General features: G+C 40.9%; 1 protein-coding gene and 1 pseudogene across 10 annotated transcripts in view; both read right to left on the reverse strand.

Annotated features, from left to right (window-relative positions):
* LOC119469021 overlaps positions 1-8,345 on the reverse strand; it is a 28,651-nt pseudogene extending 20,306 nt beyond the window's left edge.
* The window catches only part of HECW1 (HECT, C2 and WW domain containing E3 ubiquitin protein ligase 1), a 453,917-nt gene that overhangs the window by 288,195 nt on the left and 139,079 nt on the right, over positions 1-26,643 (reverse strand). The window lies entirely within an intron of this gene.

Raw genomic sequence — 26,643 nt, forward strand, 5'->3', positions numbered from 1 at the left:
TCCCAGCTACTCGGGAGGCTAAGGCAGGAGGATTACTTGTGGCCAGGAATTTGAGATACTAGCCTGGGCAACATAGCTAGACCTTGTCTCAAAAAAAAAAAAAAGAAAGAAAGAAAGGAAGAAAGGAAGAAAGGAAGGAAGGAAGGAAGGAAGGAAGGAAGGAAGGAAGGAGGGAAGGAGAAAGAAAGGAAAGGAAAAGAAAAGAAAAGAAAAGAAAAGAAAAGAAAAGAAAAGAAAAGAAAGGATCAAATTCTGAAGGCAGAGCTAGAAGAGGCTTAGCAAGCAGTCTGGTTGTTAGCTCCCTTGCTTGAGGGATAGTGGACAGAGAGAAAGAAACGCTGAGGTTGGAGAGGAGGCTACAGCCTTGAAGGAGCTTATGTTTGAAGTCAGGTCTGGGTTTAAATTCCAGCTCTCCCTTGCTCTTGTTGTGATATTGCACAATCTCTGAATAACAGGTTTTCTATCTGTAAATAAGGAATAATCATATTTCCATGGTAAAGTTGTTTGAAAATCAGGGCTAATGCAGGTGCAGAGCTTGGCACACATCAGGTGTCCACCCAGTGTCAGCTATTGTTGGATACCAGCTGTAAAGAGCCTGGTGCAGCAAGTCGCAGAGAGGGGCTCGGTCTGCAGGAAACAGGAAGCATGGGCATTGGAGTGCAGGGATGCCTCGTCGGAGCTGAGCCTGAGACAGTGATGGCCATGATGCAAATGATTCAGGCTGGGGCTTCCTGCAGTGAAAGGGCCCAAGGCTGCTGAAGGGACTCTCAAAGAGTGGTGTTCTTTGCCACTTGCCTGGGTGGGCGGTGAGGTGAGGGGTGCAGAACTGCTGTGACGAGAAGCAGCGAGTCAGAAATCACCTCGACTCCACTCCCCCCATCAGGGAGTGCAGGATCCTAGAATCCTAAGCCATCAAAAATCTTAAGTACTGATTTTCAAGGGGAAAAACAGTCCCAAACAAAATGGGAAAAGAACACTGTCAGCAATGCATGAAAGCCTCAGCATTTGGGTTACATTTCCAGTCTTCCCCTAAGTGGAGACATCCCTCTCTTAACTGCCTTATCCCTGTGCCTCAAACCCACTTGCTCCTCGTGAGCAAGAGCGTTATTGTCTACCTGGGGAAATAGCTGGCTGGGGTTCTTTTCTTCGAGATTCTGGCAGTGTCTTGAGGTCCTGTTTGTTCTTTTCCCAACAAAGCTGTAAAGGCCATGAGCTGAGATCCATTTCAGATCGTAGAAAGGGGGGTGCTAGCTTTCTCATTGAACTGGGATTATCACAAGTATTCATCCTCTCAAAAGTCTTCTAAGTGTGCTATTGTGCTATCTGCTTAAATTTGTAAACTTTCTCCTTGCAGTTCTACTCACCAGGAAATACAATTCATCAAATAAAAGGGAAGCTGGCAAAACTTGTCTTATGTCTCAGTGGCCTGGGATTGGGGTAACTTAGGTTCTAGTTGTCATTCTGCAGTTTACTAGCTGTGTGACTCTGGGCATGCTAATCACTCTGTTTTGAAGTGGCTCTCCATTTCCTAGAGTAAATTTGCACCAAATCCACAAGGTCCTGCCCCTCCCTGACACTGGACTGGTAAGGTCACAGGTGTTCAGTGATGGAACTGTGACTCCATCTTGTGACCCTGCACTCCCGTGTGATGCTATTTCCATGGGGACCCCGGATTAAACCTAAAGTGCAGATAGGCTCTGTCACCACTGGTGTCACCTAGAGGAGGCACTCTCTCCTTGGAGCATCCAACTCCTCGGGGAAGAGGTGATAAGAATTCCTAGTCCTGACCCAGCACCTGGGACAGAGATTTATCACAGGATCCAGGGTTCCTTCACTCACCACTCCCTTTCCATGCTGAGACCACCACAATCCCATTCTGACCTTTTCTTCTGCCTTCCCAGTGGGCTGTAAAGACCATCTGTCTTCAGCAGATGATCTGTCTCAGAAGATGTTCTAACTCAGAAGAGTTCCCCAGTGGAGGGAGCTCTTGGTGATTCTTGACCAAGGGAAAGGCTCACTGAGCATCCACTGTAATAGTCCCTGCACTGCTGTGTTTAGACAAGCAAGCAATGGTCCCTGTTCTCAGGCAACTTAGAGCTCCAGGGAGACAGTCAAGGAAACAAATACACCCATAAAAATATACAAATTATGCCATGAAGGAAAAAAAAATCAGGTGCCGCAAGAGAATCAAGGCGGGAGATATTTTGGAGAAGGCAGCAGGGAGGTGGTGCAGAGGTGACACATCAACTTCAGAACAAATAAAATGGGGACAAGGAGGGTGCATATTCTAGGCAGACACGCAGCCTGTGCAAAGAAATGAAGATGAGAATTCCCAACAGGTTCAAGGAACTAAGTGAAGACTAGTGAGGCCCCAGCATGGTAAAAAAAAAGGCATGGGTGGTGGGGCAGGGGCTAGATGAGGCAGAGCCTTGCAGCCCACCGAGAGGATTTGCAGTTTGGCGTAAATGCAATGGAACACTTTTTCTTTTTCTTTTCTTTTTGAGACAGAGTCTTGTACTGTCACCCAGTCTGGAGTGCAATGGTGCACTCTTAGCTTACTGTAGCCTCTGCCTCCCAGGTTCAAGTGATTCTCATCCCTTAGCCTCCTAAGTAGCTGAGATTACAGTCACCTGCCACCACGCCCAGCCACCTTTTTGTATTTTTAGTAGAGACAGATTTCACTCTGTTGGTCAAGCTTGAACGCCTGACCTTGTGATCTGCCTGCCGCGGCCTCCCAAAGTGTGGGGATTACAGGCATAAGCCACTGTGCTTGGCCATTTGTTTTTGTTTTTTTGTTTTGAGACAGAGTGTCTCTCTGTTGCCAGATTGGAATGCAGTGGCGTGATCTCTGCTCACTGTAACCTCCGCCTCACAGGTTCAAGCAATTCTCCTGCCCCAGCCTCCCAAGTAGCTGGAATTACAGATGTGCACCACCACACCCAGCTAATTTTTGTATTTTTAGTACAGCTGGGGTTTCACCATGTTGGCCAGGATGATCTTGATCTCTTGACCTCGTGATCTGCCTGCCTCGGCCTCCAAAGTGAGTGGGATACTTTTGAGGGCAACATGATCCAATGGAAGCACAGGGGCTCTGGTTTATGAACAAATATTTTACTTTAAATGCTTCTTTTCACTCAATTGAATCTGTGAGGCAATCCCCTCACACCCTAAAAAAGGACACAGAGAAGCATTTTGCTTTGTCTGCTACTTGTTTAAAATGAGTTTGCAAAAACAAAGCTTAGTTTATTATCACAGCGTTTCCACAGCTGGAAGGAGAATGTACTTGCACATAGCACAAATTGAATATCCAACCTCAAGCCCACGCCAAATGTTGAGTCTGGGATAAATGGGTAGGAAATAGTATCCAACCCAGCTCAAAGGAGTAACACTGTCCTGGTTCTCCATCACTGAAAACCGCTGGATGTATTCATTTATGAAACTGACTTCCTGTATGCCAAGCACTGTGCTAGGCACTCCAGATACAGCAGCAAACCACCGATAGAAATCTCTGTCCTCACAGAGCTTGAATCCTAATGGGGAGGAGACTACAAACAAGACAGTTAAGTAAATTGTAATCTATATTAGAGAGGGATGCGGGTGTGGCGTGTGAGGCAGCGAAGGGAGTTAGGGACCGTGGGTGGTTGCAATTTTAAATGGGGTGGTCAGGAAAGACCTCCCAGGGGTGACTTAGGAGAAGGAGGAGAAGCAATGGCTTAGATGCAGGGGAAAGAGCATTGGGAACAGAGGGGAGATCGAGCCTGACACCCACAGGCAGGTACACCTGGGGAGTGGCAGGGAGGCCATGTGACTGGAGCGGAGAGGGTGGAGGGGAAGGGGAAAGAAGGCAAGAGGGAGGCCAGATTACACAGGACCTTGGAGGCCATGGTCAGGGTTCTGGGAACCATCTGAGGCTCTGAACAGGGAAGTGACACGTTCCATGCTTTGAGAAAGCCCATACTGGGGGCTGTGAGGAGAATGGGAAGCACGTGTGAGAACAGGAGGAGCAGGTGGGAAACCGCTGCAGTGATGAGGGAGCTGTCGCTTGCTAGAACTAGGATGGGAGCTGTGGATGTGCCGAGAGACGACCGGATTCCAGGTCTATTTTTGAGGCTAGAGGTTTGGATGTGGGGTGGAGAGAAAGGATGAGTCAAGGATGACACCACAGGTTTTGCCTGAGAAACAGGAAGGAGGGAATTGTTGTTCACTGACATGGGGAAGATTGTGATGGCTGATGATCAAATAAGGATGGTGGCTGGGATGTTTCAAGTTTGAGATGCTTATTAGACATCCCCATTGAAGACCTCAAGCAGGAGCCGAATATTCTAGGGAATATTTAGGGGCAGGGTCTGAAATGGGCATATACATTTGGGAGTCACCTGCCAGTAGATGTTATTTCAAGTCACAAGAGTGCATGTGGCCACCAGGGAGGGGCTACATATGGATAGCAGGAGAGGGTCAGGGTCTGAGCCCTGGGGCAGCCCACAGTTAAAGGTCTAGGGAAGTCAGGGAAAGAGCCCCAGAAAGGGTAAAAATTAGGAAAAAGAAAACAGAGAATGGTGACATCCTGGAAGCAGAGCAAGCTGCCTTTCCTGGGAGGTACTCTTAACTGCGTCCAGACTAGAGGTGGGGGCTGAACATGCGCCAGGGGAATTTCCAAAGTGGAGACCCTTGCTGGTTCTAACAAGGACAGCTGTACTGAGGGAGTGGGGAAGAACTGCAGGCAGTCCAGATGCTTCTTGGAAGAAGTTCTGCTGGAAGGGGGAAAAGGCCATGGGGTGGTAAATGGAGAAGGAAGTAGGTGATGAGAAGATCTGGGAGAAATTGCTGGTGGATGCCTATGGAAATGGTCTAACTGAGGGAGAGAGGAGCTGCTGGAAAGATGTCCTAGCAGGCGGTAAAGGGCAGGGCCTGTGCAGGTGGCCCGCAGGGGTGTCTGAAACAGAGAATATAGTCATGGGTTCTTAGTTTCTGTTTCTGGTTGAGCCAATAAAGCCCCTTCCTCATCCCTCTTTTCTGCTTATCACTAGAGACAGAAACGAAAAATCATGGCTGCTAAACACCTAAAGCAAAGCCAAACAGAACAACAACAGCAAGGTAAGGTGGGTTTGACAAGCTTGGACGTGCAGGCACTTCACCTGTCACATACGGCAGGAAGGCAGTGTCATGGCAGCAGGTGGCAGTGGAAGTCAGTGGAAGCTCTTTTCTGATCCCTGCAATTGTCTAAACAAAGCGTGAAGTAGAGTCATCACTGCCTGAGTAGGAGGATGGGGAGGACATGAGGGAGGTTTGTTCATCATCACATTTCACCTAACTAAAGAACGGATTCTCTTTCACATATATTATAAAATCCACTCTTACATTAGATGGATAAGGAAGAGAAGGAGGACTAGAGGAAGGAGGAGAAGAAAGACCCCTGAGCATCCTGAAAATGCAAAAGAAACCCCAAATGAGGCTTCTGACCAACACTGAGAAGATCCAACAAATATTTTCTGAGTACAAATATAATCTGGCAAAGTGGGATTAGAGGCGTCTGCATTTCTGCTGAACGCAGTTTCTAAACTGTGAGCGAAGGAGGTTTGCAGAGCATTCTGTGTGGTGGTTCAGGTGGTTGACTTCACTTTAGGAAAAGTAAAACTAAGAAAATACAGAAGCTGGAGCATGTGCCAAATAAAGAACTTGCTCCTCAGGAGACAAAAAAGCTGAGCTAATTTTGTACATACTATAAAACATCAGTCAGCTTCAGTTTCAGTCTAGTTTCAAACCTAGAGTGTGCTAGTGGACAGGGAAGACTGCATTGGCTAAAGGCATTTAGACTTGCAAAAATAAATATCATCAAATAGCATCATAAAGCACATTTGATCAGGATTAGGCATAATTTATAATGATATAAAGATGATGGAATTCCACATAATATAGGAGAAGAACAGGCTATTTATAATTTTGAAAAGTAATCATAATATGAATTTCTACCTGTATTTTATTTTGAATAGTATTTTATTACCTATTATTAAAAAAAATTGTAGTCTCTACTTAAATTCTACAAACCACTGTGTGAGACACTTATTTTTTTAAGATCAATGCCATACTGGGACCAACATCACTGGAGGTCTCTAGTTACTTGCGGCTACAGAAGGGGAATTCTCAGGGGAGCCCCACACACGAAAAGGTTATGAGTCTTGACATGGAAATCAATGTCGTCGGCCTTTTAATAACTCTAAAGAACAGGCTATGCTAGGAGTCAGTCTGTTTGATTGATCCAAAACAAACTGTCCCTGGCATAGTTGTTACATAACATTATTTCTTACCATTGCTGATATCCCCTACATACACAAGAAAAGAAATGAAAAGGTCACATCTTTCCACTGGGCCTCCATCAACAGGAACTAGACCTTTGCCCTTTGATAAGGGGCCTTTTGCACAATCGATTCTTTAAACCTCCTTATTCCTTAAACCTTTGCCTCTGTCTCCCAGCACAACTATTGAATGCCATCCCCTGTAATAAATCTCAATGTATGAAACAATTTTAACAACAAATATCTAGTAAGAAAATTCAATAAGAGCTGACACTATAAAACACCATAAATCCCCAGAGGTAATGGCCTGTGGATCAATTAGCGGGATATTGGCAAAACTCTGTAAAGCATTTGATTGAATAAACCTACAGCTACCTATTCAGCAAATGAACAATGACTGAAATTGTTTCGGGGGGGTGGGTGGGGATGGGTGGTGTGTGTGTGTGTGTGTCAGTGCGCGCGCGCATAAGAACAGGCTACTTGGTAAGTAGTGGAAGGAAATGGTGTGGATGAATTAACAACCAGGCATCAAGGCAGCTCTGTAATTTGGGGAGATGATTCGTGCATTTGCATCTACATTACTCTCCCCCACCCTTACCTTTCTAAAACTTAATACCATTTCTTCCACATTCACAGTTGTTATGATAAAAACAATGCTTGCTAATTACAGGTTGTTTATAACAAATTTTTAAGAAGCATCCAGAGAAAACCAGAAACCACTTCAAGCATCAGCATCCAAGATAAGCACTATTATTATATTAGAGATTTCCTTCCAATCTGTTGTCAATGCTTGCATGTGTATTTTTCAATCAATAAATACTATGCTGCATATACCATTACCATTGTGATTTATGTATGTAACATTATGTTATGAGAGATTTTTATTTTATTAAATAGGAGATTTCTTTCATAAAGTCTACACATTATTCCATATTATGGTATTACGAAATAGGATTTCAAGTAAACTTTCTGTTGGATTTTTAATGATATTCCCAATTTTTCACTATTTTAAATATATGTAATGCTGCAAATGAACATCTGTATAGCTTATTCCTTGTACCAATTTCTGAGTACTTTGCTCTGTTATTTTCTGAGGTCCCTGATAGCTCAGTGACACCAGGGATGCTGGGTGCCAAACTGCTTGCAAAGCACATGCTGAGATTCCTGTACACTTCCCACTTCCCTCTTCCCTCTGCACTGAGTGCCCGTCTCAGGACATGCTCAACAGCACTGAGTTGCACAGTTTGTAAATTTAGTTTGTAAATTTTTCAGTATGATAGGGAAAATGACAGTACTTTTCATTAACTTGTGGTTTGTTTTCTCGTATAAGAAAATATTTTCTCATCGATTTCATAGTCTTTTAAAAGTTTTTTACACGTCTTCACGTGTGACTCACATCTATCACAATGGCTGGTACACCATAGGTGCTCAATAAGTGTGAATCAAATAAAAATAAATGGAGAGATGGTTCATGTCTTTTCTATTTTTGTAAAAGGGTTTTTACTGCTTTTCTTACGTTCTTTCCTTTTTTTTTTTTTTTTTTTTTTTTTTTTTTTTTTTTTTTTTTTTTTTTTTTTTTTTTTTTTTTTTAGCCGTGGCCTCCTGAGTTTTTTTTGGGCACACCCTGGCGAGGGCGCTGTGCCTAGAAGAAGATGTTGGGCCTCTCGGTGGTGAAGCATGGCCGGGTGGCACTTGCTGGCTGCGATCTCCTCCACCATCACGATCTGGATGGAGTGGGCCTGGGCGCGGTGGTCAGGTCCCGGTATTCCCGGTCCGTGTTGTCGGTGCCGCTCCAGGGCTCATAGAGCAGCCAGATGCCGAAATTCTTTCCCCACAGGAGGGACTTCTCAAACACCTGTCCACAGCAGACAGTCTCCCCTGAAGACGTCTTCATCTTCTTTAACTGAGATACGAAGCATCAGAAGTGGGACTTGGCGACGACATGATTAGGCACAAAGATTCGCATGCGGTAGAGGGGCGGTGTGTGGCATTTGGGGGTGGGCAAGCAGAGACCACCACCTTGTGCTCTTATAGTGGGCCGGAGGCCTTCATGGGCATCCTCTCCACCCTTGCCATCACCCCCTGCTTTTCTCCAGCATTTTGGGAGGCCGAGGTGGGTGGATCAATTGAGGTCCAGACTTCAAGACCAGTCTGGCCCACATGGCGAAAACCCGTTTCTACTAAAAATACAAAAATTAGCTGGGTGTAGTGGTACCCGTCTGTAGTCCCAGCTACTTGGGAGGCTGGGGTAGGAGAATTGCTTGAACCCGGGAGGTGGAGGTTGCAAGTGAGCTGAGATCTGCCACTGCACTCCAGCCTGGGTGACAGAGAGACTCCGTCTCAAAAACAACCAACCAACCAACCTTATTTTAAAATTTCTGTCATATATTAAGGGAAAATGTGAAAATCTCCGCCGTTTTTGTGAATATGACACAATTTCCAAATATTTGCTTATCTATTTATTTTGTGATTTTAACTCACAAAACTTCAACATTTTATATTGTCAAATATCTTGATTTCTTTTCCATTGTTATCATTCTGTTATTTTAGGCTTAAAAGATTTCTGTCTCTAACTCAAGATATTTATCCATATTTTCCTTTGACTTTTTATGATTTCATATGTTATGTTTCACTCAAATCTATCAGGGACTGAGGTATGGGTAAAGGAGGAAATATAAAAGTTTTTTCAAAGTAGTTGACTAATTGGATCAGGAATACTTATTGTTTAATACATTCTTTACTCAAAGATTTTTTATTCTATCACTATTATTTACAAAGTTTATATTAGGGTCAGTTTCTGCTCAATTTATATAGTTCCACTAATTTGTCATTACGTTGCTGCATTCATATCATATCATTTCAATTTATTTATCTTTAATTTTTTTTCAACTTTTATATTTGAGGGTACATGTGCACATTTGTTGCCTGGGCATATTGTGATTCTGAGGTTTGGGGTACACAGGTTCCTGTCACCCAGGTACTGAGCATAGTACCCAACAATTGGTTTTTCAATCCTTGCCCCACTCCCTCCCTCCCCCTTCTAGTTGTCCCCATTTTCCACTGTTACCATCTTTATGTCGATGAGTACCTAATGTTTAGCTCACACTTATAAGTAAGAACATGTAGTATTTGGTTTTCTGTTCCTGCACTAATTTGCTTAGTGTAACGGCCTCTTGCTGCATGCATGTTGCTGCAAAGGACAGCATTTCATGCTTTTTTATGGCTGCATAGTATTCCATGGTGTATATGTGCCACATTTTCTTTACTCAGTCCACCATTGATGGACATCTAGGTTGAATCCATGTCTTTGCTATTGTGAATGGTGTTGTGATGATCATGTAATTGCCTGTGTCTTTTTGGTATAATGATTTGTTTTCTTTTGGAAATATATTCAGTAATGGGATTGCTGGGACAAAGTATAACTCTGTTTTAAGTTCTTTTAGAAATCTCCAAACTACTCTTCACAGTGGCTGAACTAATTTACATTCCCGTCAGCAGCATATAAATGTTCCCTTTTTGCTACAGCCTCGCCATCATCTATTTTTTGACTTTAATAATAGCCATCCTGACTGATGTGATATGGTCTCTCATTCTGGGTTTGATTTGCATTTCTCTGATGATTAGTGACATGGAGCATTTCTTTACATGTTTGCTGGCTGCTTATATGTCTTCTTTTGAGAAGTGTTCATGTCTTTTGCCCATTTTTAAGTAGGGTTTTTTTTTCAGTTGTTTAAGTTCTTTATAGATTTTGGATATTAGATTTTTGTTGGATGCATAATTTGCAAATATTTTCTCCCATTCAGTAGGTTGTCTGTTCACTCTGTTGCTAGGCTTTTTTGCTGTGCAGAAGCTCTTTAGTTTAATAAGTTCCACTTGTCAACTTTTGTTTTTGTTGCAATTGCCTTTGAGGACTTATAAAATCTTTCCCAAGGCTGATGTCCAGAATGGTGTTTCCTAGGTTTTCTTCTAGGATTCTTATAATTTAAGAATTTAAATCTTTAACCCATCTTGGGCTAATGTTTGTATATGGTGAGAGATAGGGGTTCAGTTTTATTTTTCTGCATGTGACTAGCCAGTTTTTCCAGTACCATTTATTGTTTAGGGTCTCCTTTCCCCATTGCTTATTTTTGTCAATTTTGTTGGAGATTACATGCCTGTAGGGGGGTGGCCTTATTTATAGATTCCCTATTCTGTTGCATTGGTCTATGTGTCCGTTTTTCTATCAGCACCATACTGTTTTGGTTACTGTAGCTTTATAACACAGTAATGTGATACCACCGGTGTTATTCTTTTTGCTTAGAATTTCTTTGGCTATTCAAGCTCATTTTAGTTCCATGTGAATTTTAGCATATTTTTTTCCAGTTCTGTAAAAAATGCCATTGGTAGTTTGATAAGAATAGTGTTGTATCTGTGCATTGCTTTGGAAATATGGCCATTTTAATAATACTGATTCTTTCGATCCATGAACATGGGATGTTTTTTATTTAATTGTGTCATTCATAATTTCTTTTATCAATGTTTTCCTTGTACAGATTAGTTCTCCTTGTACAGATCTTTCACCTCTTTGGTTACATGTATTCCTAAGTATCTCAATTTTTTTTTTAATCTCCTGCAAACTAGATTACATTCTTAATTTGGCTCTCATCTTGAACATTATTGGTGTATAGAAATGCTACTGATTTTTGTCCATTGATTTTGTATGCTACAACTTTGCTAAAATCATTTATCAGTTCCAATAGCCTTCTGACAGAGTCCTTAGGGTTTTCTAAGTATAGAATCATATCATTAGGGAAGAAGAAGTTTGACTTCTTCTTTTCCTGTTTGGATTCCTTTCATTTCTTTCTCTTGCCTAATTGCTTTGGCTGGCACTTCCAGTACTATGTTGAATAGGTGAGAGTTGTTTCATTGTCTTGTTCCAATTCTCAAAGGGAATGCCTCCAGTTTTTGCCCATTCTGTATGATGTTGTCAATTACTTTTTAAACATGCATTAATGTTACATGGAACATCCACATCTCTTTCCCCAAAGTTTCTTGGTTATGTTTTCCATTCAATCTTCTAAATAATTTGTAGAATTGTAGAATGAAATACGTATACATACAACACATGTACATAAAATTATATAAATCTATCTCCTTGACATTTTTAGATTTGCATTCAACCTGTACATCAATTTTTGGAGAAGTGAAGTTATCTAAAGCTCAGTGTTTCCATCCAGCCACATGATGCATCTCTCAATTTATTCCCATCTTTTATGTCCTTTAGTGAAATTTTATGTTTTTCTTCAGAGACTTTCCACATATTTCTTTTCGAAATTCTCTCTAAGTACTTTATAACTAAGATTTTCTTACTTTAAAATTTTCCAATTTGATATCACTGGTGTAGGTGAAACGTATTGATATCTACCATACTTATTTTGTATGCTACTGCATTATTTAACTCTTTTTTAATTCTAATAATACCTTAGTTGAATTAGTGCAATTTTTTAGTTCAATAAGTTAAGATCTGCAAATGCTATATTGATTTCTTCTAATACCTTGGCTTGTTTTCGTAGAGTTTTCGCTAGCTCCTGACATGGTCTCAATTGTCCTTATCACTTGATGTTCACACCATTATGAAATGCCCTTCCACACTGAGCCAGAGCTTGTCAGTGTGACCAATAGAATTTAGCAGGAGTGACAATGTGTGACGTCTCAGGCTAAGTCATAAAGGCATTGCAGCTTCTACCTGTCTCCTGGCTCCCTTGTTTGTGGAGAGGCAGCTGCCATGCTTTAAGGATGCACATGCAGTCCCTGTGGAGGGCCCGAGTTGCTAGCTGATACCATCATCTGACAGTGTTCCTAGTTTGCCAGCCACACCAGTGAGCCACACTGGAAGTGGGTCCGTCTGCCCTAGTCAACCCTCCAGACGACTGCAGCCCCAGCTGACAGCTGACTTGCAACCTCCTAAGAAATCCCAAGTCTAAACCCACCAGCCAAGCTGCTTGCTGAATGACTGACCTGCAGAAACCACAAGAGACTATTAAATGATTGTTGTTTTGAGTCACTAAATTTGGGGGATGATTTATTATTAAGCAATAGATAACACATAAAATTTCAAAAGAATGTAAGTGAAAAAAAATCCAACAATTATTGAGCACTTACTATATTCTAGTAACGGGACTTACAACAACCCTAAATTGGGCATTCCTGTTTCAGAGATGAAGATATAGAGGCTGAGAAATATTAAGTTAAAGCAAGGCTTACCAACCTTGTTTTACATTTTGAGTCAGATAATTCTTTGTTGTGGTGGTTGTCTCATGCATTGTAGGGTTTCTAGCTTCTACACGTAATATTTCAGTAGCAGCCACCCAATTGCAAAAACCAAAAAATGTCTCCAGACATTGCCAATTGTCTCCTCAGAGATAACCCTACCCTCACCTCCTGACCCCAACATTGTTTTCTTGCATACATTAGACCATGTGCATGTTATCAGACAGGCTAGACTTTTGACAGCAGTTAAAAAGGCTCTAGGAATGCCCCAGTTTTCTACTTCCTGGTTATTCTGGAGACTCTATGGTGGAGTATTCCCAGATGGATGGTCTTGCCTTTCCATTCATTTATTTCCTCCAGCGCTCCAATCATCCTCTCCAGCTTCCTTCACTCCTATATTGAAATTGTCTTCCTAATCCAGGTATGTTTCAAGTGTGAATTTCACATGTCTTGAAATGTCATGGGCCCCCATTTGAGGAGCGCCTGGGGCTTGTCTCACAGAAAACCTCCTGCAGGAACAACTCAGCCAGTGAAGTGTGTGTCAGGGAAAGGGATTGGGGGCAAGTTCAAACTGTTGCCGACAAAAAGAGCAGAATATGTGAGGGTTCTGTGGCCAGTAGGAGCATGGCACATGCCAGCTGTGCTGTATTCAGTACAACTAAAACAGAGACTGCTTCCAGCATGCTTGTTATAGGAGGTGGCAAGGGGTGTGAGTGGCAAGCAGGCTGAAGAAGTAAGTACAGAAGCCTGACAAACGAAAGCAGTAGATGGGTTCCAGAGATGTCAAGAGGTAGACAGTCAGAACCTTATTAAAGATAATATTTCAGTGATGAAGAAGATGATGAATTAAGAATGGCACCCTGACTTCTGGCATAACAGTGGGTACAGGGTGGTGCTGTTTACTTAAACACACTACTGCATTCCAGCCTGGGCAACAGAGCAAGACTCCATCTCAAAAAAAAAAAAAAAAAAAAAAAAAAAAAAAAGACCACAGGTCAGGGGAAGATGACACATTTTGAGTTTGTTGTGCCTGAAGAACATGAAGTGGAAAAGCCCAATGGACAGTTAGAAATGTGGCTCTGACTCTCAGGAGCCCCCAGGGGAGAAACAGTTTTGAGGTTCGTCATCCTACAGAGGAGTGTTTTTCAGCATTGGCACTGGTGACATTTGGGGCCAGATACAGCTTTGCTGTGGGGCTGTCCAGGGCATGTGGGATGTGCAGCAGCATCCCCGGCCTCTGCCCACTAAGTCCAGTAGCATGGCCAAGTCATGACAATGACACGTCTCCAGACATTGCCAAATGTCCCCGGGGGACAAAATCACCCCCAGGTGAGAGCCACTGTGTTAAAAGTTTCACAGGGAATCAGGCTGCACATCTTTGATTCAAATCCTGGGGGTCTGTCTCTAAATTACAGCCCTTCTCCACTGAGCCATGTGTAAGGATCCCTGCCACATACTGTCACAGAACACGGTGAGTGTCCTTCTAGAACTGATCTCATTAGCTTATATAATTAATTCTGTAGCTGAGTTGAAATGTCTCTTTCCCCCGGGGAGAAAGTAACCTCCCTGAGGGCAGAGCCTCTGCACACACAGGATGCCTAGTAGAGTCTCTTGCACTTTAGAGAGACTCAATGAATATTTGAAAATAAAGGCATAAATAATAAGTTGTTGATTTTGATTTACTAATAATTTAAAGGAATTCTAGCACCAATACGGAGTGGCAAGTGTTCTATCTTTATTTGTCTGTGATAACTATCAGGTGAATTTTGTACTGCTTGAAAGTTTACCAATATTCATTTGTGATTCTGAAAACTTTATTAAACATTATCTGGCAAATTTTACAGCTACTTTCATAACTTCAGTGTTTTGACATTTTCTACTTCTTAAGTATGGTAATTTTCTAAGGAAATTAACTCATGGAGTCTTTCAAATATATTACTAAAATTCTGAACTTAGAAATTTCTATTAACATTTCTCTTTGAACTATACATAATTTTCTGATTCTAATCATGAATATTTGTTTTCTCTTAATTAGATATGCCAGAGTGTTTGGTCCCCCAAGTAAAGATTTTTAGATTTATTTATCTATGCCACTGTGTCACTATATTTTGTTTTATTTTATTTTATTATTCATTAACTTCTTATATTTTAGTTATTTAATTTTTCTTTCCTTAGGTTTTTTTGGCTGAGGGTTTTCTAATTTTTTTTTTTTACTTGAACACAGTTTTTTTTTTTTTTTTTTTTAGTTATTTAATTTTTCTTTCCTTAGGTTTTTTTGGCTGAGGGTTTTCTAATTTTTTTTTTTTACTTGAACACAGTTATTTTCTTTTCTTTCATTTTAAATAATAAAAACATATAAAACTGTGAATTTTTCCCTATAAATAATTTTAGTCATATCTGGTAAGTTTTAATGTATAATTATTATATTGATGTTATTTGCTAAATAGTCAAAATTATAGCTTCAGTTTCCTCTTTGGCCAATATTTATTTTTCAATTTGAAAATGTTTGAAATTTTTAAAAACATTAATGTCTGATTGTATTGTGATTGGAAAATATGCCTTCAATAATTTCTCCTTTTTGGAATTTATTGAAGATGTTCTCATTGCCCAGTAGACTGTATATTGCTAATTGTACAGATGATCTATAGATCCTTACAATGATGACATATTCTATTTCATGGCAAAATGGCCAGTATAAGTTTTAATTGTAAATATCATTTGATTTTATGTAACATTATTTATCTCTTTTATGTGCAAAAACTCTCAACACAAGTACATACATTTCAGCCACCTTCTAGCAGTTTTTGCTTTACCTATTTTGATTCTACATTATTAGGAGCATAAAGGATCATGGCCCATTGTCATTACGGATTATAACTTCATCAATATGGAATTATTGTCTTTGACCCATTAAGGACTTCTCCTCATCAAACGTCACTTGATTTCAGATTAAGCTGACTTTTATTTATTTATTTATCTTACTTTAATGGCAATCTTCTTCCTTTTAATCATTCCTTTTACGTGTCTCCTTTAAATAGAGTATAGATGAATTTTGTAGTTGGTCCAGTTTGAGAATTTTTCTGTTGTTAGGTGACATTTATTTGCATTTATTCTTTTTTTTTTTTTTGACATAGTCTCACTCTGTCACCCAGGCTGGAGTGCAGTGGCACAATTTCGGCTCACTGCAAGCTTCGCCTCAGCCTCCCAAGTGGCTGGGATACAGGCGTGTGCCACCATGCCTGGCTAATTTTTTGTGTTTTTAGAAGAGACACTGTTTCACTGTGTTAGCCAGGATGGTCTCGATCTCCTGACCTCGTGATCCACCTGCCTCAGCCTCCCAAAGTGCTGGGATTACAGGCATGCGTCACCACGCCTAGCTACATTTATTATTGAAGGAGGTGTGTGGTATAATAAAAAGATATATACTTTATTTGGTCTTTGTTCCTAGTTTCTGGCATAGGAGCTCTTAAAACACTTCCTGAGTGAGAGAATTGTCTTTTGCTTTTCATAATCACCCTCTTCACCCCTACCAGAGTTCATGGTAATGAGGTAGCTCTTTGTAGGTCCCTAGACAACTTCAGGATGGGGGGCTGTCATGAGAGGAACCAACCATATGACAAGAGGGTGGGAATTTGCAGCCTACCCCTTGACCTTGGGAGAAGGGAAAGGGGTAGAGATGGATCCAACAAAAGGCAGTGATTTAATCAATCATACCTACATAATGCAGCCTCCAGAAAAAACTTTAAATGATGTGGTCCAGGGGTGCTCCTGAGTTGGTCAATACATCTGGGTGCTGGGAGGGTAGTGTACCCCACCCTCCAGAACTCACCCCGGGTTCCTTTTCATCTGGCTGTTCATTTGTATCCTTGATGAGAAGCTGTAATAGTAAGTATAGTCCTTTCCTATGTTTTATAAGTCATTCTAGCAGATCATTGAACCTGAGAGGGGAGTTTGGGGAACCTCCAAATTTGTAGCTGGTTGGGCAAAAGCATGGGAATCCTGGGCACCCTGTTTTCAGCTGATGCCTGAAGTGTGGGCAGCTTTGTGAGAGTGAGCCTTTAACCTGTAGTATTTGGGCAACTCCAGGAGTGAGTGCTGGAATTGATTTGAATTGTCGGATACCCAGCTGCTGTCAGGAATTGGAGAACTAGTGTGGAAAACCAGACATTTGGTGTCAGGAGGGGTGTCAGAAAAAAGACAACAAGAGGTGTTTTAAACTTATTAGCATGAGCCCTATGAAACTGCCATTTTTGTAGGCCAAGATAGTAAACTATGAACAATTTTATACATTTCAACATAATCTATGTTATCTGATATTATGGCATCTCTTTTTATGCTTCTGTAATAAAATCTGTGCTCTGCTTCGGCTTGTCTGCTCTCAGCTTCCCAGCACATGGCAGGCTGACGCTTCTTGGCCCCCTATGGTTAGGAGGGCCATGGGACCAATTCTGGCCAAGGAGTTGTAAGCAGAGTGTGTAGCTTCCATGTTGAGGTGTTTAGATGGCTGTACAGAACCCCAGAATTCTCCTTCCCTCTGAGGTGGAAACTGGCAACCTCAGAGATGGTGGCTGTCACTGGGACCAAGAGCAGCTAGAATGATCAGAGCTACCCTCCTGACCCATAGACTAGGACAGTGAGCAAAACACAGTCACTTGTTCAAGCCACTAAAATATGGGGGTTGTGCTGGGCACGGTGGCTCACGCCTATAATCCCAGGACTTTGGGAGGTCTAGGTGGGTGGATCACAAGGTCAGGAGTTTGAGACCAGCCTGGCCAATATGGTAAAACCCCATCCCTACTAAAAAAATAAAAAAATTAGCCAGGCATGGTGGCACTCACCTGTAGTCTCAGCTACTCAGGAGGCTGAGACAGGAGAATCGCTTGAACCCAGAAGGTGGAGGTTGCAGCGAGCTGAGATGGTTCCGCTGCACTCTAGCCTGGGCAACAGAGTGAGACTGTCTCAAAAAAGTAAACAAAAATAAATAAATACATAAACCAATAAAATATGGGGGTTATTTGTTTCCATGATAGAAGCTACTGCATCTTGACCTACTTTCTGTCCATTTTGTTTTCTTAATTTCTTGACTATATGAAAATATGCTTTTGCATCATATTATCAAGTTTTCATGGTAAATAAGAAAAAATGGAGGAGCAAATTTAATACACCAAGTCATTTAGACTAATTATCCTCAGATATTTTAGAAGGGAAAGCAGATTGCCAGAACTATTTCTTGACAATAGCAATTAGTTTTTTTTTTTTACAAAAGACAGATGCTCTACTGAAGACAAGCATAAAAGCAAAACATAGAGATTTATGGATAAAGTCTACGTGGTGTACATAGACAATGGAATAAAAAGAATAAAATTCTGTTATTTGCAATAACCTGGATGAACCTGGAGGATGTCCAGGTTATATGTTAAGTAAGCCAGCCACTGAAAGACATATACTGCATGATCTTACTCATATGTGGAATCTAAAAAACTCAAATTCACAGAAGCAGACAGTAGAATGGTAGTTACCAGAGGCTGGGGGGAGGGGGAAGGATGGGGAGACGCTGGTCGAAAGGTATAAAGTTCCCGTTAGTTAGAATAAGTTTTATTGTGCAGTATGGTGACTGTAGTTAATAATAAGCTATTGCATATTTCAAAATTGCAAAAACAGTAGATTTTAAATGTTCTCACCAAAAAAATTACCATGTGAGGTAGTGGATATATTAATTAGCTTGTCTGAATCATTCCACAATGTAAACATTATATAAAAATGTAACATTCCATCTCACAAATATATATTTATTGGGATAATCCTGCAGTTACTATTTGTCAAGTAAAATTTTTAAAAATTAGAGATGTATGCATTTTTATGATTACTTTGTGATTTGTGAATGGTAAATAATAAAATTAAAAGGAAAGGAGTGGAGAAACATGAACTTAAATAAAGACAATAATAATGCTAGAAAGAATGCAACAAATCCTTGTTGCAGCCTCTTCCTCTTCCTTTCTCTCTGGCCTCCCCGCTTCCCTCTCTCCTTCCCTTCCTTCTTCCCTCCCCACCTCCCTCCCTCCTTCTTCTCTGTTCCCTAGTATTTCTCCTTATGTTTTCCTTCCTATTAACAGAGCTCAGATTATTTTAGCAATTTGATGGCTTGTTCTGCTGTTCTATGCTGACAAGCAGGTTTGTAATTTTCTTTAATTCCTTTGTGTTTAATAAATTAATGAAAACCCTCATTTCTGTGTCCTTACGAGGCAAAAATCTTTAAAGTTTTGAAGTTTTTAGATGCTTCAATAAAACTCCTGTTTCCACTCTGAGAAAAATAACAATTTTTCTCTCTCTAGAATATGGAAATTGACTTGTATTCTTTTCATCGCATAGGTAAGTAATTGTAGGAAATGCAGATGAGAAGAAATTATGCAAAATCCTACCAGCCATCATAATTACTCTTGTCATTTTGATATCAATTCTTTTAAATATAACTGTTACATACAGACGTGTAGCCTACAGTTTTCAACAGACATGTGTTGTGACTGCTCATAAATGGGTGAAAGTGACCTCCTTATACTCAGGTCAAGTCACATGTGTCACGTAAGAGTCTGAGGATGTGATTGAATGGCAGGAGGGCCTGGGGACTGGGAAGTGGGGGGAAGGTGGAAATGCAGATGGACAAGGATAATGGCCCAGGGCTGTGTAATTTACTTATAGAGTATCTCTGCTCTATTTTTAGTAGCTGTTCAGAGGAAGCAAAGGAGGAAATAGCATTTTAAATGGTCAAGTTATTATTTTTAATAGTCTGTTTCCCCCCAGGAATGCATGTTAACCTCATTACCGCATTGAAGACACTACGGAGGAGAAAACTACTTTTCATAGCTTGGCTCTTATAAGATAACTGCTAAGTAAGTAATTATAGATTCATCTGAAGGCATCATAACACCAGGGAAAGAACATAGTTTTAAAATCATGAAGACTGGGTCTGAATCTCATCTCTGCCTCCATAGCTACGGGGTCCTGGGAAAGCCCAGGACTTATCCCTGCAGCCGCAGTTTCATCACATATGAAATAACATCATCAATACCTTGCAAGTTGCTGTGAATGTTAAATCAGATAAAATCTATAAAGTAGCTGATATACAGATATTATTCAACAAATTATGGCCATTGTTTTCTTTTTTCTTGTAGCTGTAATATTGATACCTTTCATCATGATACCTATCAAATATATATATAGAGAGATATATATCTCAAACCTAAAGAAATGTGTGTGTGTGTGTGTGTGTGTGTGTGTGTATACATACATACATTTTTTGAGACAGTGTCTCACTCTGTCACCCAGGTTGGAGTGCAGATAGTTGAACATACGTCTCCTGGGTTCAAGTGATTCTTGCACCTCAGCCTCCCGAGTAGTTGGGACTACAGGTGTGCACCACCATGCCTGGCTAATTTTTGCATTTTTAGTAGAGACAGGGTTTCACCATGTTGGTCAGGCTGGTCTTGAACCCCTAGCTTCAAGTGATTCTTCTGCCTTGGTATCCCACAGAGCTGAGATTACAGGTATGAGTCACTGCACCTGACCAGGTTTGTAATTTTTTACTGACTAATTTGGTTAGGCAAGAAATAAGTAACACTGAAAAATAAAAACAAAACAAAACAAAAAACCAAACCTGCCAGTTACTCTTTTGTTATGAGACAGAAGCACTCATTGACAGGCCCCTTAGTGTCACAGTAAAGATATAATTGATATGGCCAAATTTCAACAATCATTGAAATCTGAATGTTCACTTTTTCAGTAGCCACTAGGCTAAAAAACATCACTGTCACAGAACAAAACGCTTTCCAGTTTGTCACCTGCTGGTGTGATTATCCACTGTGTTTAACTGAAGGTACCATGTAATTGGGGTAGAGCCCGCGCCACCTGTTCCTGAAGGCCAGAGCTGCCCGGTCCTTTACCAGGGGCAGCCAGGCCACTCTGCACCAGCTGCATTTAACCCTCAAGGGTTTTAACTACCTTGCACTTGGGGTGGAGCTTCCAAGGACCACTAGGGGGCAGCAAACAGGTGAGAAAGAGCAAATAGAAGAGAACAAATTGGACGAGGAAGACATAGAAGTTATACTCCTCAGAAAAAAGGTCCTGCCCTCTTCGGAGAACATGGGGTGCTAGGCACAGCACATCCCAGAAACAGAACTGGAGTTCTAGACATAAAGCTCCCGTGTAAGGAAAAAAAAGGCAATTTCCGTTACATCAAGACAACCTACTTTTCCTGTGCCGGTAACTTTCAAATACTCATCGCTAGCCCTAACTTCTCTTCCCAGTTCCAGGTTCCTATAGCCACTTGGATGCCTCAGTCTCCTGCGACTCATCCTCATTATACTTCCTTGTAAGCAACCTAGTGCAGCACTCAGGAACTTGTTCCCTGGAGCCAGATGCCTGGGTTCCAATCCTACTTCAGCACTAACCTATTAATGCTTTGGGCAAGTTATTTAATTTCTTGATTTCCTAATCTGTAAAACTGGGGCAGTAACAGCACTAACCTCTCACTCCTGTGAAAGAGGTTAATGTTTGCAAACTTTCTTAAAATAGTGATTGGCACACAATAGGCACTATGTGAGTGCTTGTTAAATAAAAATAAATAAGTTGGCTGGGCGCGGTGGCTCACGCCTGTAATCCCAGCACTTTGGGAGGCCGAGGCGGATGGATCGCGAGGTCAGGAGTTCAAGACCAGACTGGCTAACATGGTGAAACCCTGTCTCTACTAAAAAATACAAAAATTAGCTGGGCATGGTGGCTCATGCCTGTAATCCCAGCTACTTGGAAGGCTGAGAGGCAGGAGAATTGCTTGAACCGGGACCAGGGAGGCGGAGGTTGCAGTGAGCCGAGATCACACCAGTGCACTCCAGCCTGCGCCATAGAGCAAGATTCCGTCTCAAAAAAAATAGAAATAAAAATAAAAAAATAATTCTTGCTCCCCTTCACAGTTTCCTTCATCAGTAAATGGCACCTTCATCCACCCAACTAGTTGAAACCTACAAGTCAGTCTTGAAACCTCTGTGTCACTCATCTCCCACATCCAAGCAATGACTGAGTCCTATGACTTCTATCTACTAAATCAACATTAAATTTGTCCACCTCTCTCCATCTTCACGGATACCACCCACCACCTAGTCCAAGCCACCGTCATTTCTCACCTGAGCCACTCCTATGGCCTTCTGGTCTCTCCTCAGCCACTCTGGTGCCTCTCTGCTTTATCCAGAATTTTTCAAACACAAATTTGCTGCTTCACTACAGCAGAAGTGGTCTGTGCAGCTTAAAACACTTGAAAATCTTATTTTTCCTATAATGAAACAATATTGTGTCCTATAATGGCTAATGTGGCTCATCTCTTTTCCTTGGTGTCTTCGTGCCACCTATCTTGGCACTTTTCCGTCTTCCCATGTGACATGTGTTCCCTTGCAATGGGGGCTTTGCATACATGTGGAACATCTTCCCTTCTCTGTGCCTACTTAACATCTCACCCTTCTGATATTAGTTCAGATAGTCCTTTCTTAATAAAGCCTTTCTTGATCCCTTAACTAGGTTACACCCTTTGTTACCTGTCCTCATAGCATGGTGTATACTTGCCCCACACGTTCTTTCTCAATTGAGGATGCCTTTCCATTGCCTTTAGGCATTCATTGTTCTGATAAGAAGTCATAATTTCTTTGTCATTATTCCTCTACATGCGACATATCATTTTTTCCTGTGGTTGCTTTTATATTTTCTTTATCTTTGGGTTTCAGAAGTTTGACTGTGATGTGCCTGGGTGTGGTTTTATTTGTATCTCTACTAGTTAGAATTCACTGAGATTCTTCAACCTATAGATTGATATTTTCTCATTGTATCCCAAATAATTCAGTTGTTATATCTTTAAATATGTTTTCTGGCTTATTTTCTCTCTCATTATTCTGAGATTGCAACTATTCACATTTTAGACCATTTTATAGATCCTGATGATGGGTAAGGTGTTTTAAAATATTTTTTCCCTATGCTTTAGTTTGAACAATTTCTATGAACCATTCTTTAAGTTCACTGATCTTTTCTTTGTTTCTGTTATGCTGTTAAGCCCATACTATGCATTCTTTACATCAGATGTTTATTTTTACTCTAGAATTTCTATTTGTTTCTTTTTTATGGCTCTCATTTCTCTGCTGTAATCCCCCATCTATTCATTCATTCTGGCCATCTTTTTCTGAACATCCTTGAACATATTTGCAGTAGATGTTTTACCTTGAACACATTTACAGTAGATGTTTTAAGGTCTTTCTCTGCTAGTTCCAATGTCTGGTTTATCTGTGGGCCTGTTTCTGTTGATAGTATTTTTCTATTTATTTATCATATTATCTTGCTTCTTTGCATGTTATTACCAAGATCTACCTGTAAATGGAGTCTATAATTAGTTCCATAATTTTTATAACTCTAAAAATTATATAGTAGACTGTGTTCTTTTTTTTCTTTTTTGGAGACAGAGTCTCGCTCTGTTGCTCAGGCTGGAGTGCAGTGGCATGGATCTTGGCTCACTGCAACCTCCACCTCCTGAGTTCAAGCAATTCTCCTGCCTCAGCCTCCTGAGTAGCTGGAACTACAGACGTGCACCACAATGCCTGGCTAATGTTTGTATTTTTAGTAGAGATGGGGTCTCACCCTATTGCACAGGCTGATCTCGAAGTCCTAACATCAGGTGGTCCACCCACCTCGGCCTCCCTAAGTGCTGGAATTATAGGTGTGAGCCGCTGCTCCTGGTCACACTGGACATTTTTTGTAGAAGAACAGTGCAGACTGAAGCATACTATTGTTTGTTTTGTTTTTCTGGAGAGTGCTGACTTTTTCCTATATCTGGGGGATTAGGTAAAAGTGATCATATTTCACTAAGAGTTGAATTGTAAAAAAAAAAACTGGGGTGCACTTCCCACTGCTAGATGTAGAGCTTGTCTATCCAAGCTTTAACCCTATAGAAGCCATTCCCTACCATCAGCAAAGTCAAGGCATTTGCCTCTGTTAGCTCCAACAAATAAAAATATGTCTCTTTTTGCAGACCAGTTGCAACAGAGCCAACAACTCTATAAGCACAGGCAATTTAACAAGTACGTTTTCAATTAGTGCCATTTTTAATTCTAATTATCTTCTATTAGGTCAACTGGAACATTTCTAGCCTTCCTGGGCCAATATATTAAAACAAAAAAAAATCCGAGTCTGTCCTGGTTGTCTATATTCCCATTCAATTACACTGGCTTAATCCAGTTTTGGAGACATTCTTGGCCAAGATCTACCTGTAAGTGGAGTCTATAATTAGTTCCATAATCTGTATCCATATGCCTCTCAGTCGCTTTACTGGCATGCTACAGTAGAAAAACATGGGGCTTGGGGCTAAACTAACAACCGTTTGAGTGCTAGCTCCACTAGTTTTTAATCTGTAATTCTTTATTTTTATTTTTTTGAGATGAAGTCTCTCTCTTTCATCCAAGCTGGGGTGCAGTGGCCCAATCTCAGCTCACTGCAACCTCTGCCTCCCGGGTTCAAGCGATTCTCATGCCTCAGTCTCCCGAGTAGCTGGAACTACAGGCCATACACCACCATGCCTGGCTAACTGTTTTGTATTTTTAGTAGAGACGGGGTTTCTCCATGTTGGCCAGGCTGGTCTCAAACTCCTGATCTTAGGTGATCCACCCTCCTTGGCCTCCCAAAGTGCTGAGATTACAGGCATGAGCCACCACGCCTGGCCTTTAATGTATAATTCTAACATTAAACTTTCTGAGTTTCAATTTTATTATCTATAAAATAGAGAAGACAATATCAGATTCATAGGATTGGGAGAACTAATAAGCATTTAATAATTAATGAGCACTTAATGAAAACCTACCAAGTGCCAGGAATGTGAAGAGTGCTTCACCCATGTTATCCCACTGAATACCACTATTATTATTATTTCCAATTGCAGATGAATAAATTAAGACTTAGAGAGGCAAAGTAACTTCTCTCAGGTCATATAAGCCAGCAGTGGTAAATATGGCTACAAACCTAAAAATTCTGAGATCAGCCTGTAATCTCGGCATTTTCGGAGGCCGAGGTGGGAGGATCACGCGGTCAGGAGTTCAAGACCAGCCTGACCAACATAGTGAAACCCCGTCTCTACTAAAAACACAAAAATTAGCCAGGCGTGGTGGCATGCGCCTGTAATCCTAGCTACTAAGGAGGTTGAGGCAGGACAGTGGCTTGAATCCAGGAGGGGAGGTTGCAATGAGCCAAGATTGTGCCACTGCACTATAGCCTGGGTGACAGAGCAAGACTCCATCTAAAAAAAAAAAAAAAAAAAAATCTGAGCTGAGAGTCTATACTCTTTAGCCCCTGTGCTAACATTCCTGGTACTCTGTTGAGGGTCACCTCAACACACTGCTTTTACTACTAGTAATTAATAGTATTAAAATTAATAACACAAATAAAATAAATCCTCTATCAAGTCAGCTTGGTCTAGATAATGGCGCTTGGTTTTGGTTTTTCATCTCCTCTCCACTGGAGGTTTGCTGCTACCCCTCCACTGACCTGAAACTCATGCCTCTTGCTTAGGGCCCTAACCTGCCTCACTAATGGCAGCCTTCTTACCTTGAAGGCAGAACCCTGTTTTACTGCCTAGATTAGTGATTCCTAGAGTGTACCCAAGTAATCATGAGTTACTAGATGATAGGTTAGAAAAATGTGATATAAATGCTATGTTTCAAAATCCCCTTCTTGACACATATTAGACTCAGAGAGGTCTTGCAGCAAATACATCAGATCAATCCTGTTTACCTTGATGTTTCTCAAATTTGCTTGACCACAGAACTCTTCCACGACCAACACTAATAGCTCACTTTGGAATATTAACATACACTGTAGTCATGTGAACATCTCTTTGTGTCTTGTTCATTTGGGTGTCCCCACAGCCCTTAGCACAATAATCACTTAAGGCTCACAGAATAAATGAATGACAAAAAGGGTGAGTGAGTAATAATCATCACTGGAACACTAACTGTTAATTTTGGAATGGAGAGAATGAACATTTTTTTGTTGTTGTTTCCTGATTTCTGTATCAATATTCTAAAATGTTTAGCTCTCAGGCTAAAACTAAGTCTTACTTGGCATAAATAGAACCAAATAAATGATTGTCAAGACATGGTCTATATACTGTACTTTCTTTCTTTTTTGGAGCAGGGGTGTTAGCAGAGGGGAAGCCAGATGCAGAGAAGGGGCATGAAAAAGAGCAGGTTCTGTTCTAGGAAATGTTGCCTTTAGTGAAGTAGCTTTTACTTAGCTTATCACTCCCTTGGCACACATTAAGCTAATGTACTACTTATTAATTATTCCAGTATTTTACCATGATATTGTTAATCAGAAATTACTTTTTTCTTTTTTGAAACACAGTTTTGCTCTTTTTGCCTAGGCCAGAGTGCAGTGGTGCAATCTCGGCTCACTGCAACTTCTGTCTCCCAGGTTCAAGCAATTCTCCTGCCTCAGCCTCCCAAGTAGCTGGGATTACAGGTGCCCACCACCATGCCTAGCTAATTTTGTATTTTTAGTAGGGACAGGGTTTTACCATGTTGGCCAGGCTAGTCTCGAACTTCTGACCTCTGGTGATCCACCCGCCTTGGCCTGCCAAAGTGCTGGGATTACAGGTGTGAGCCACCACGCCCAGTCGATGCTCATCTTTACTATGTTTTTATTTGGCTTGAACTGCAATGTTCCCTTTTCACAGTGCTCTGTGAGATCTTTAATGCCAAACACAGCTTCAAGACCCACATACTAACTTTTCACATTTCTATTTTGGATTGCAAGATAAAGCAAATAGCCAGTCATTATTCTTTGCCTTAAAGACTCTCAAAACACTTACAAGGGCCTACTATGGACCTAGAGTGTCAGTTACCTACCCAATAATAGGAGATGATATGCAAGATGGTGAGCGGCACACTTTAAAGATTAAAAAGGACAGTTTTAGCCATGACAAACCTTAGCTTGTTTTATTTTTCATATCTCTTCATATTAAATAATGAGGTCAGATTTTCTTGGAAGCAGATGACATCACTTTTTATAATAAGGAAAAGAATTT

This window comes from Cebus imitator, unplaced genomic scaffold (assembly GCF_001604975.1).
Source record: "Cebus imitator isolate Cc_AM_T3 unplaced genomic scaffold, Cebus_imitator-1.0 Scaffold548, whole genome shotgun sequence".
Taxonomy (NCBI): Eukaryota; Metazoa; Chordata; class Mammalia; order Primates; family Cebidae; genus Cebus; species Cebus imitator.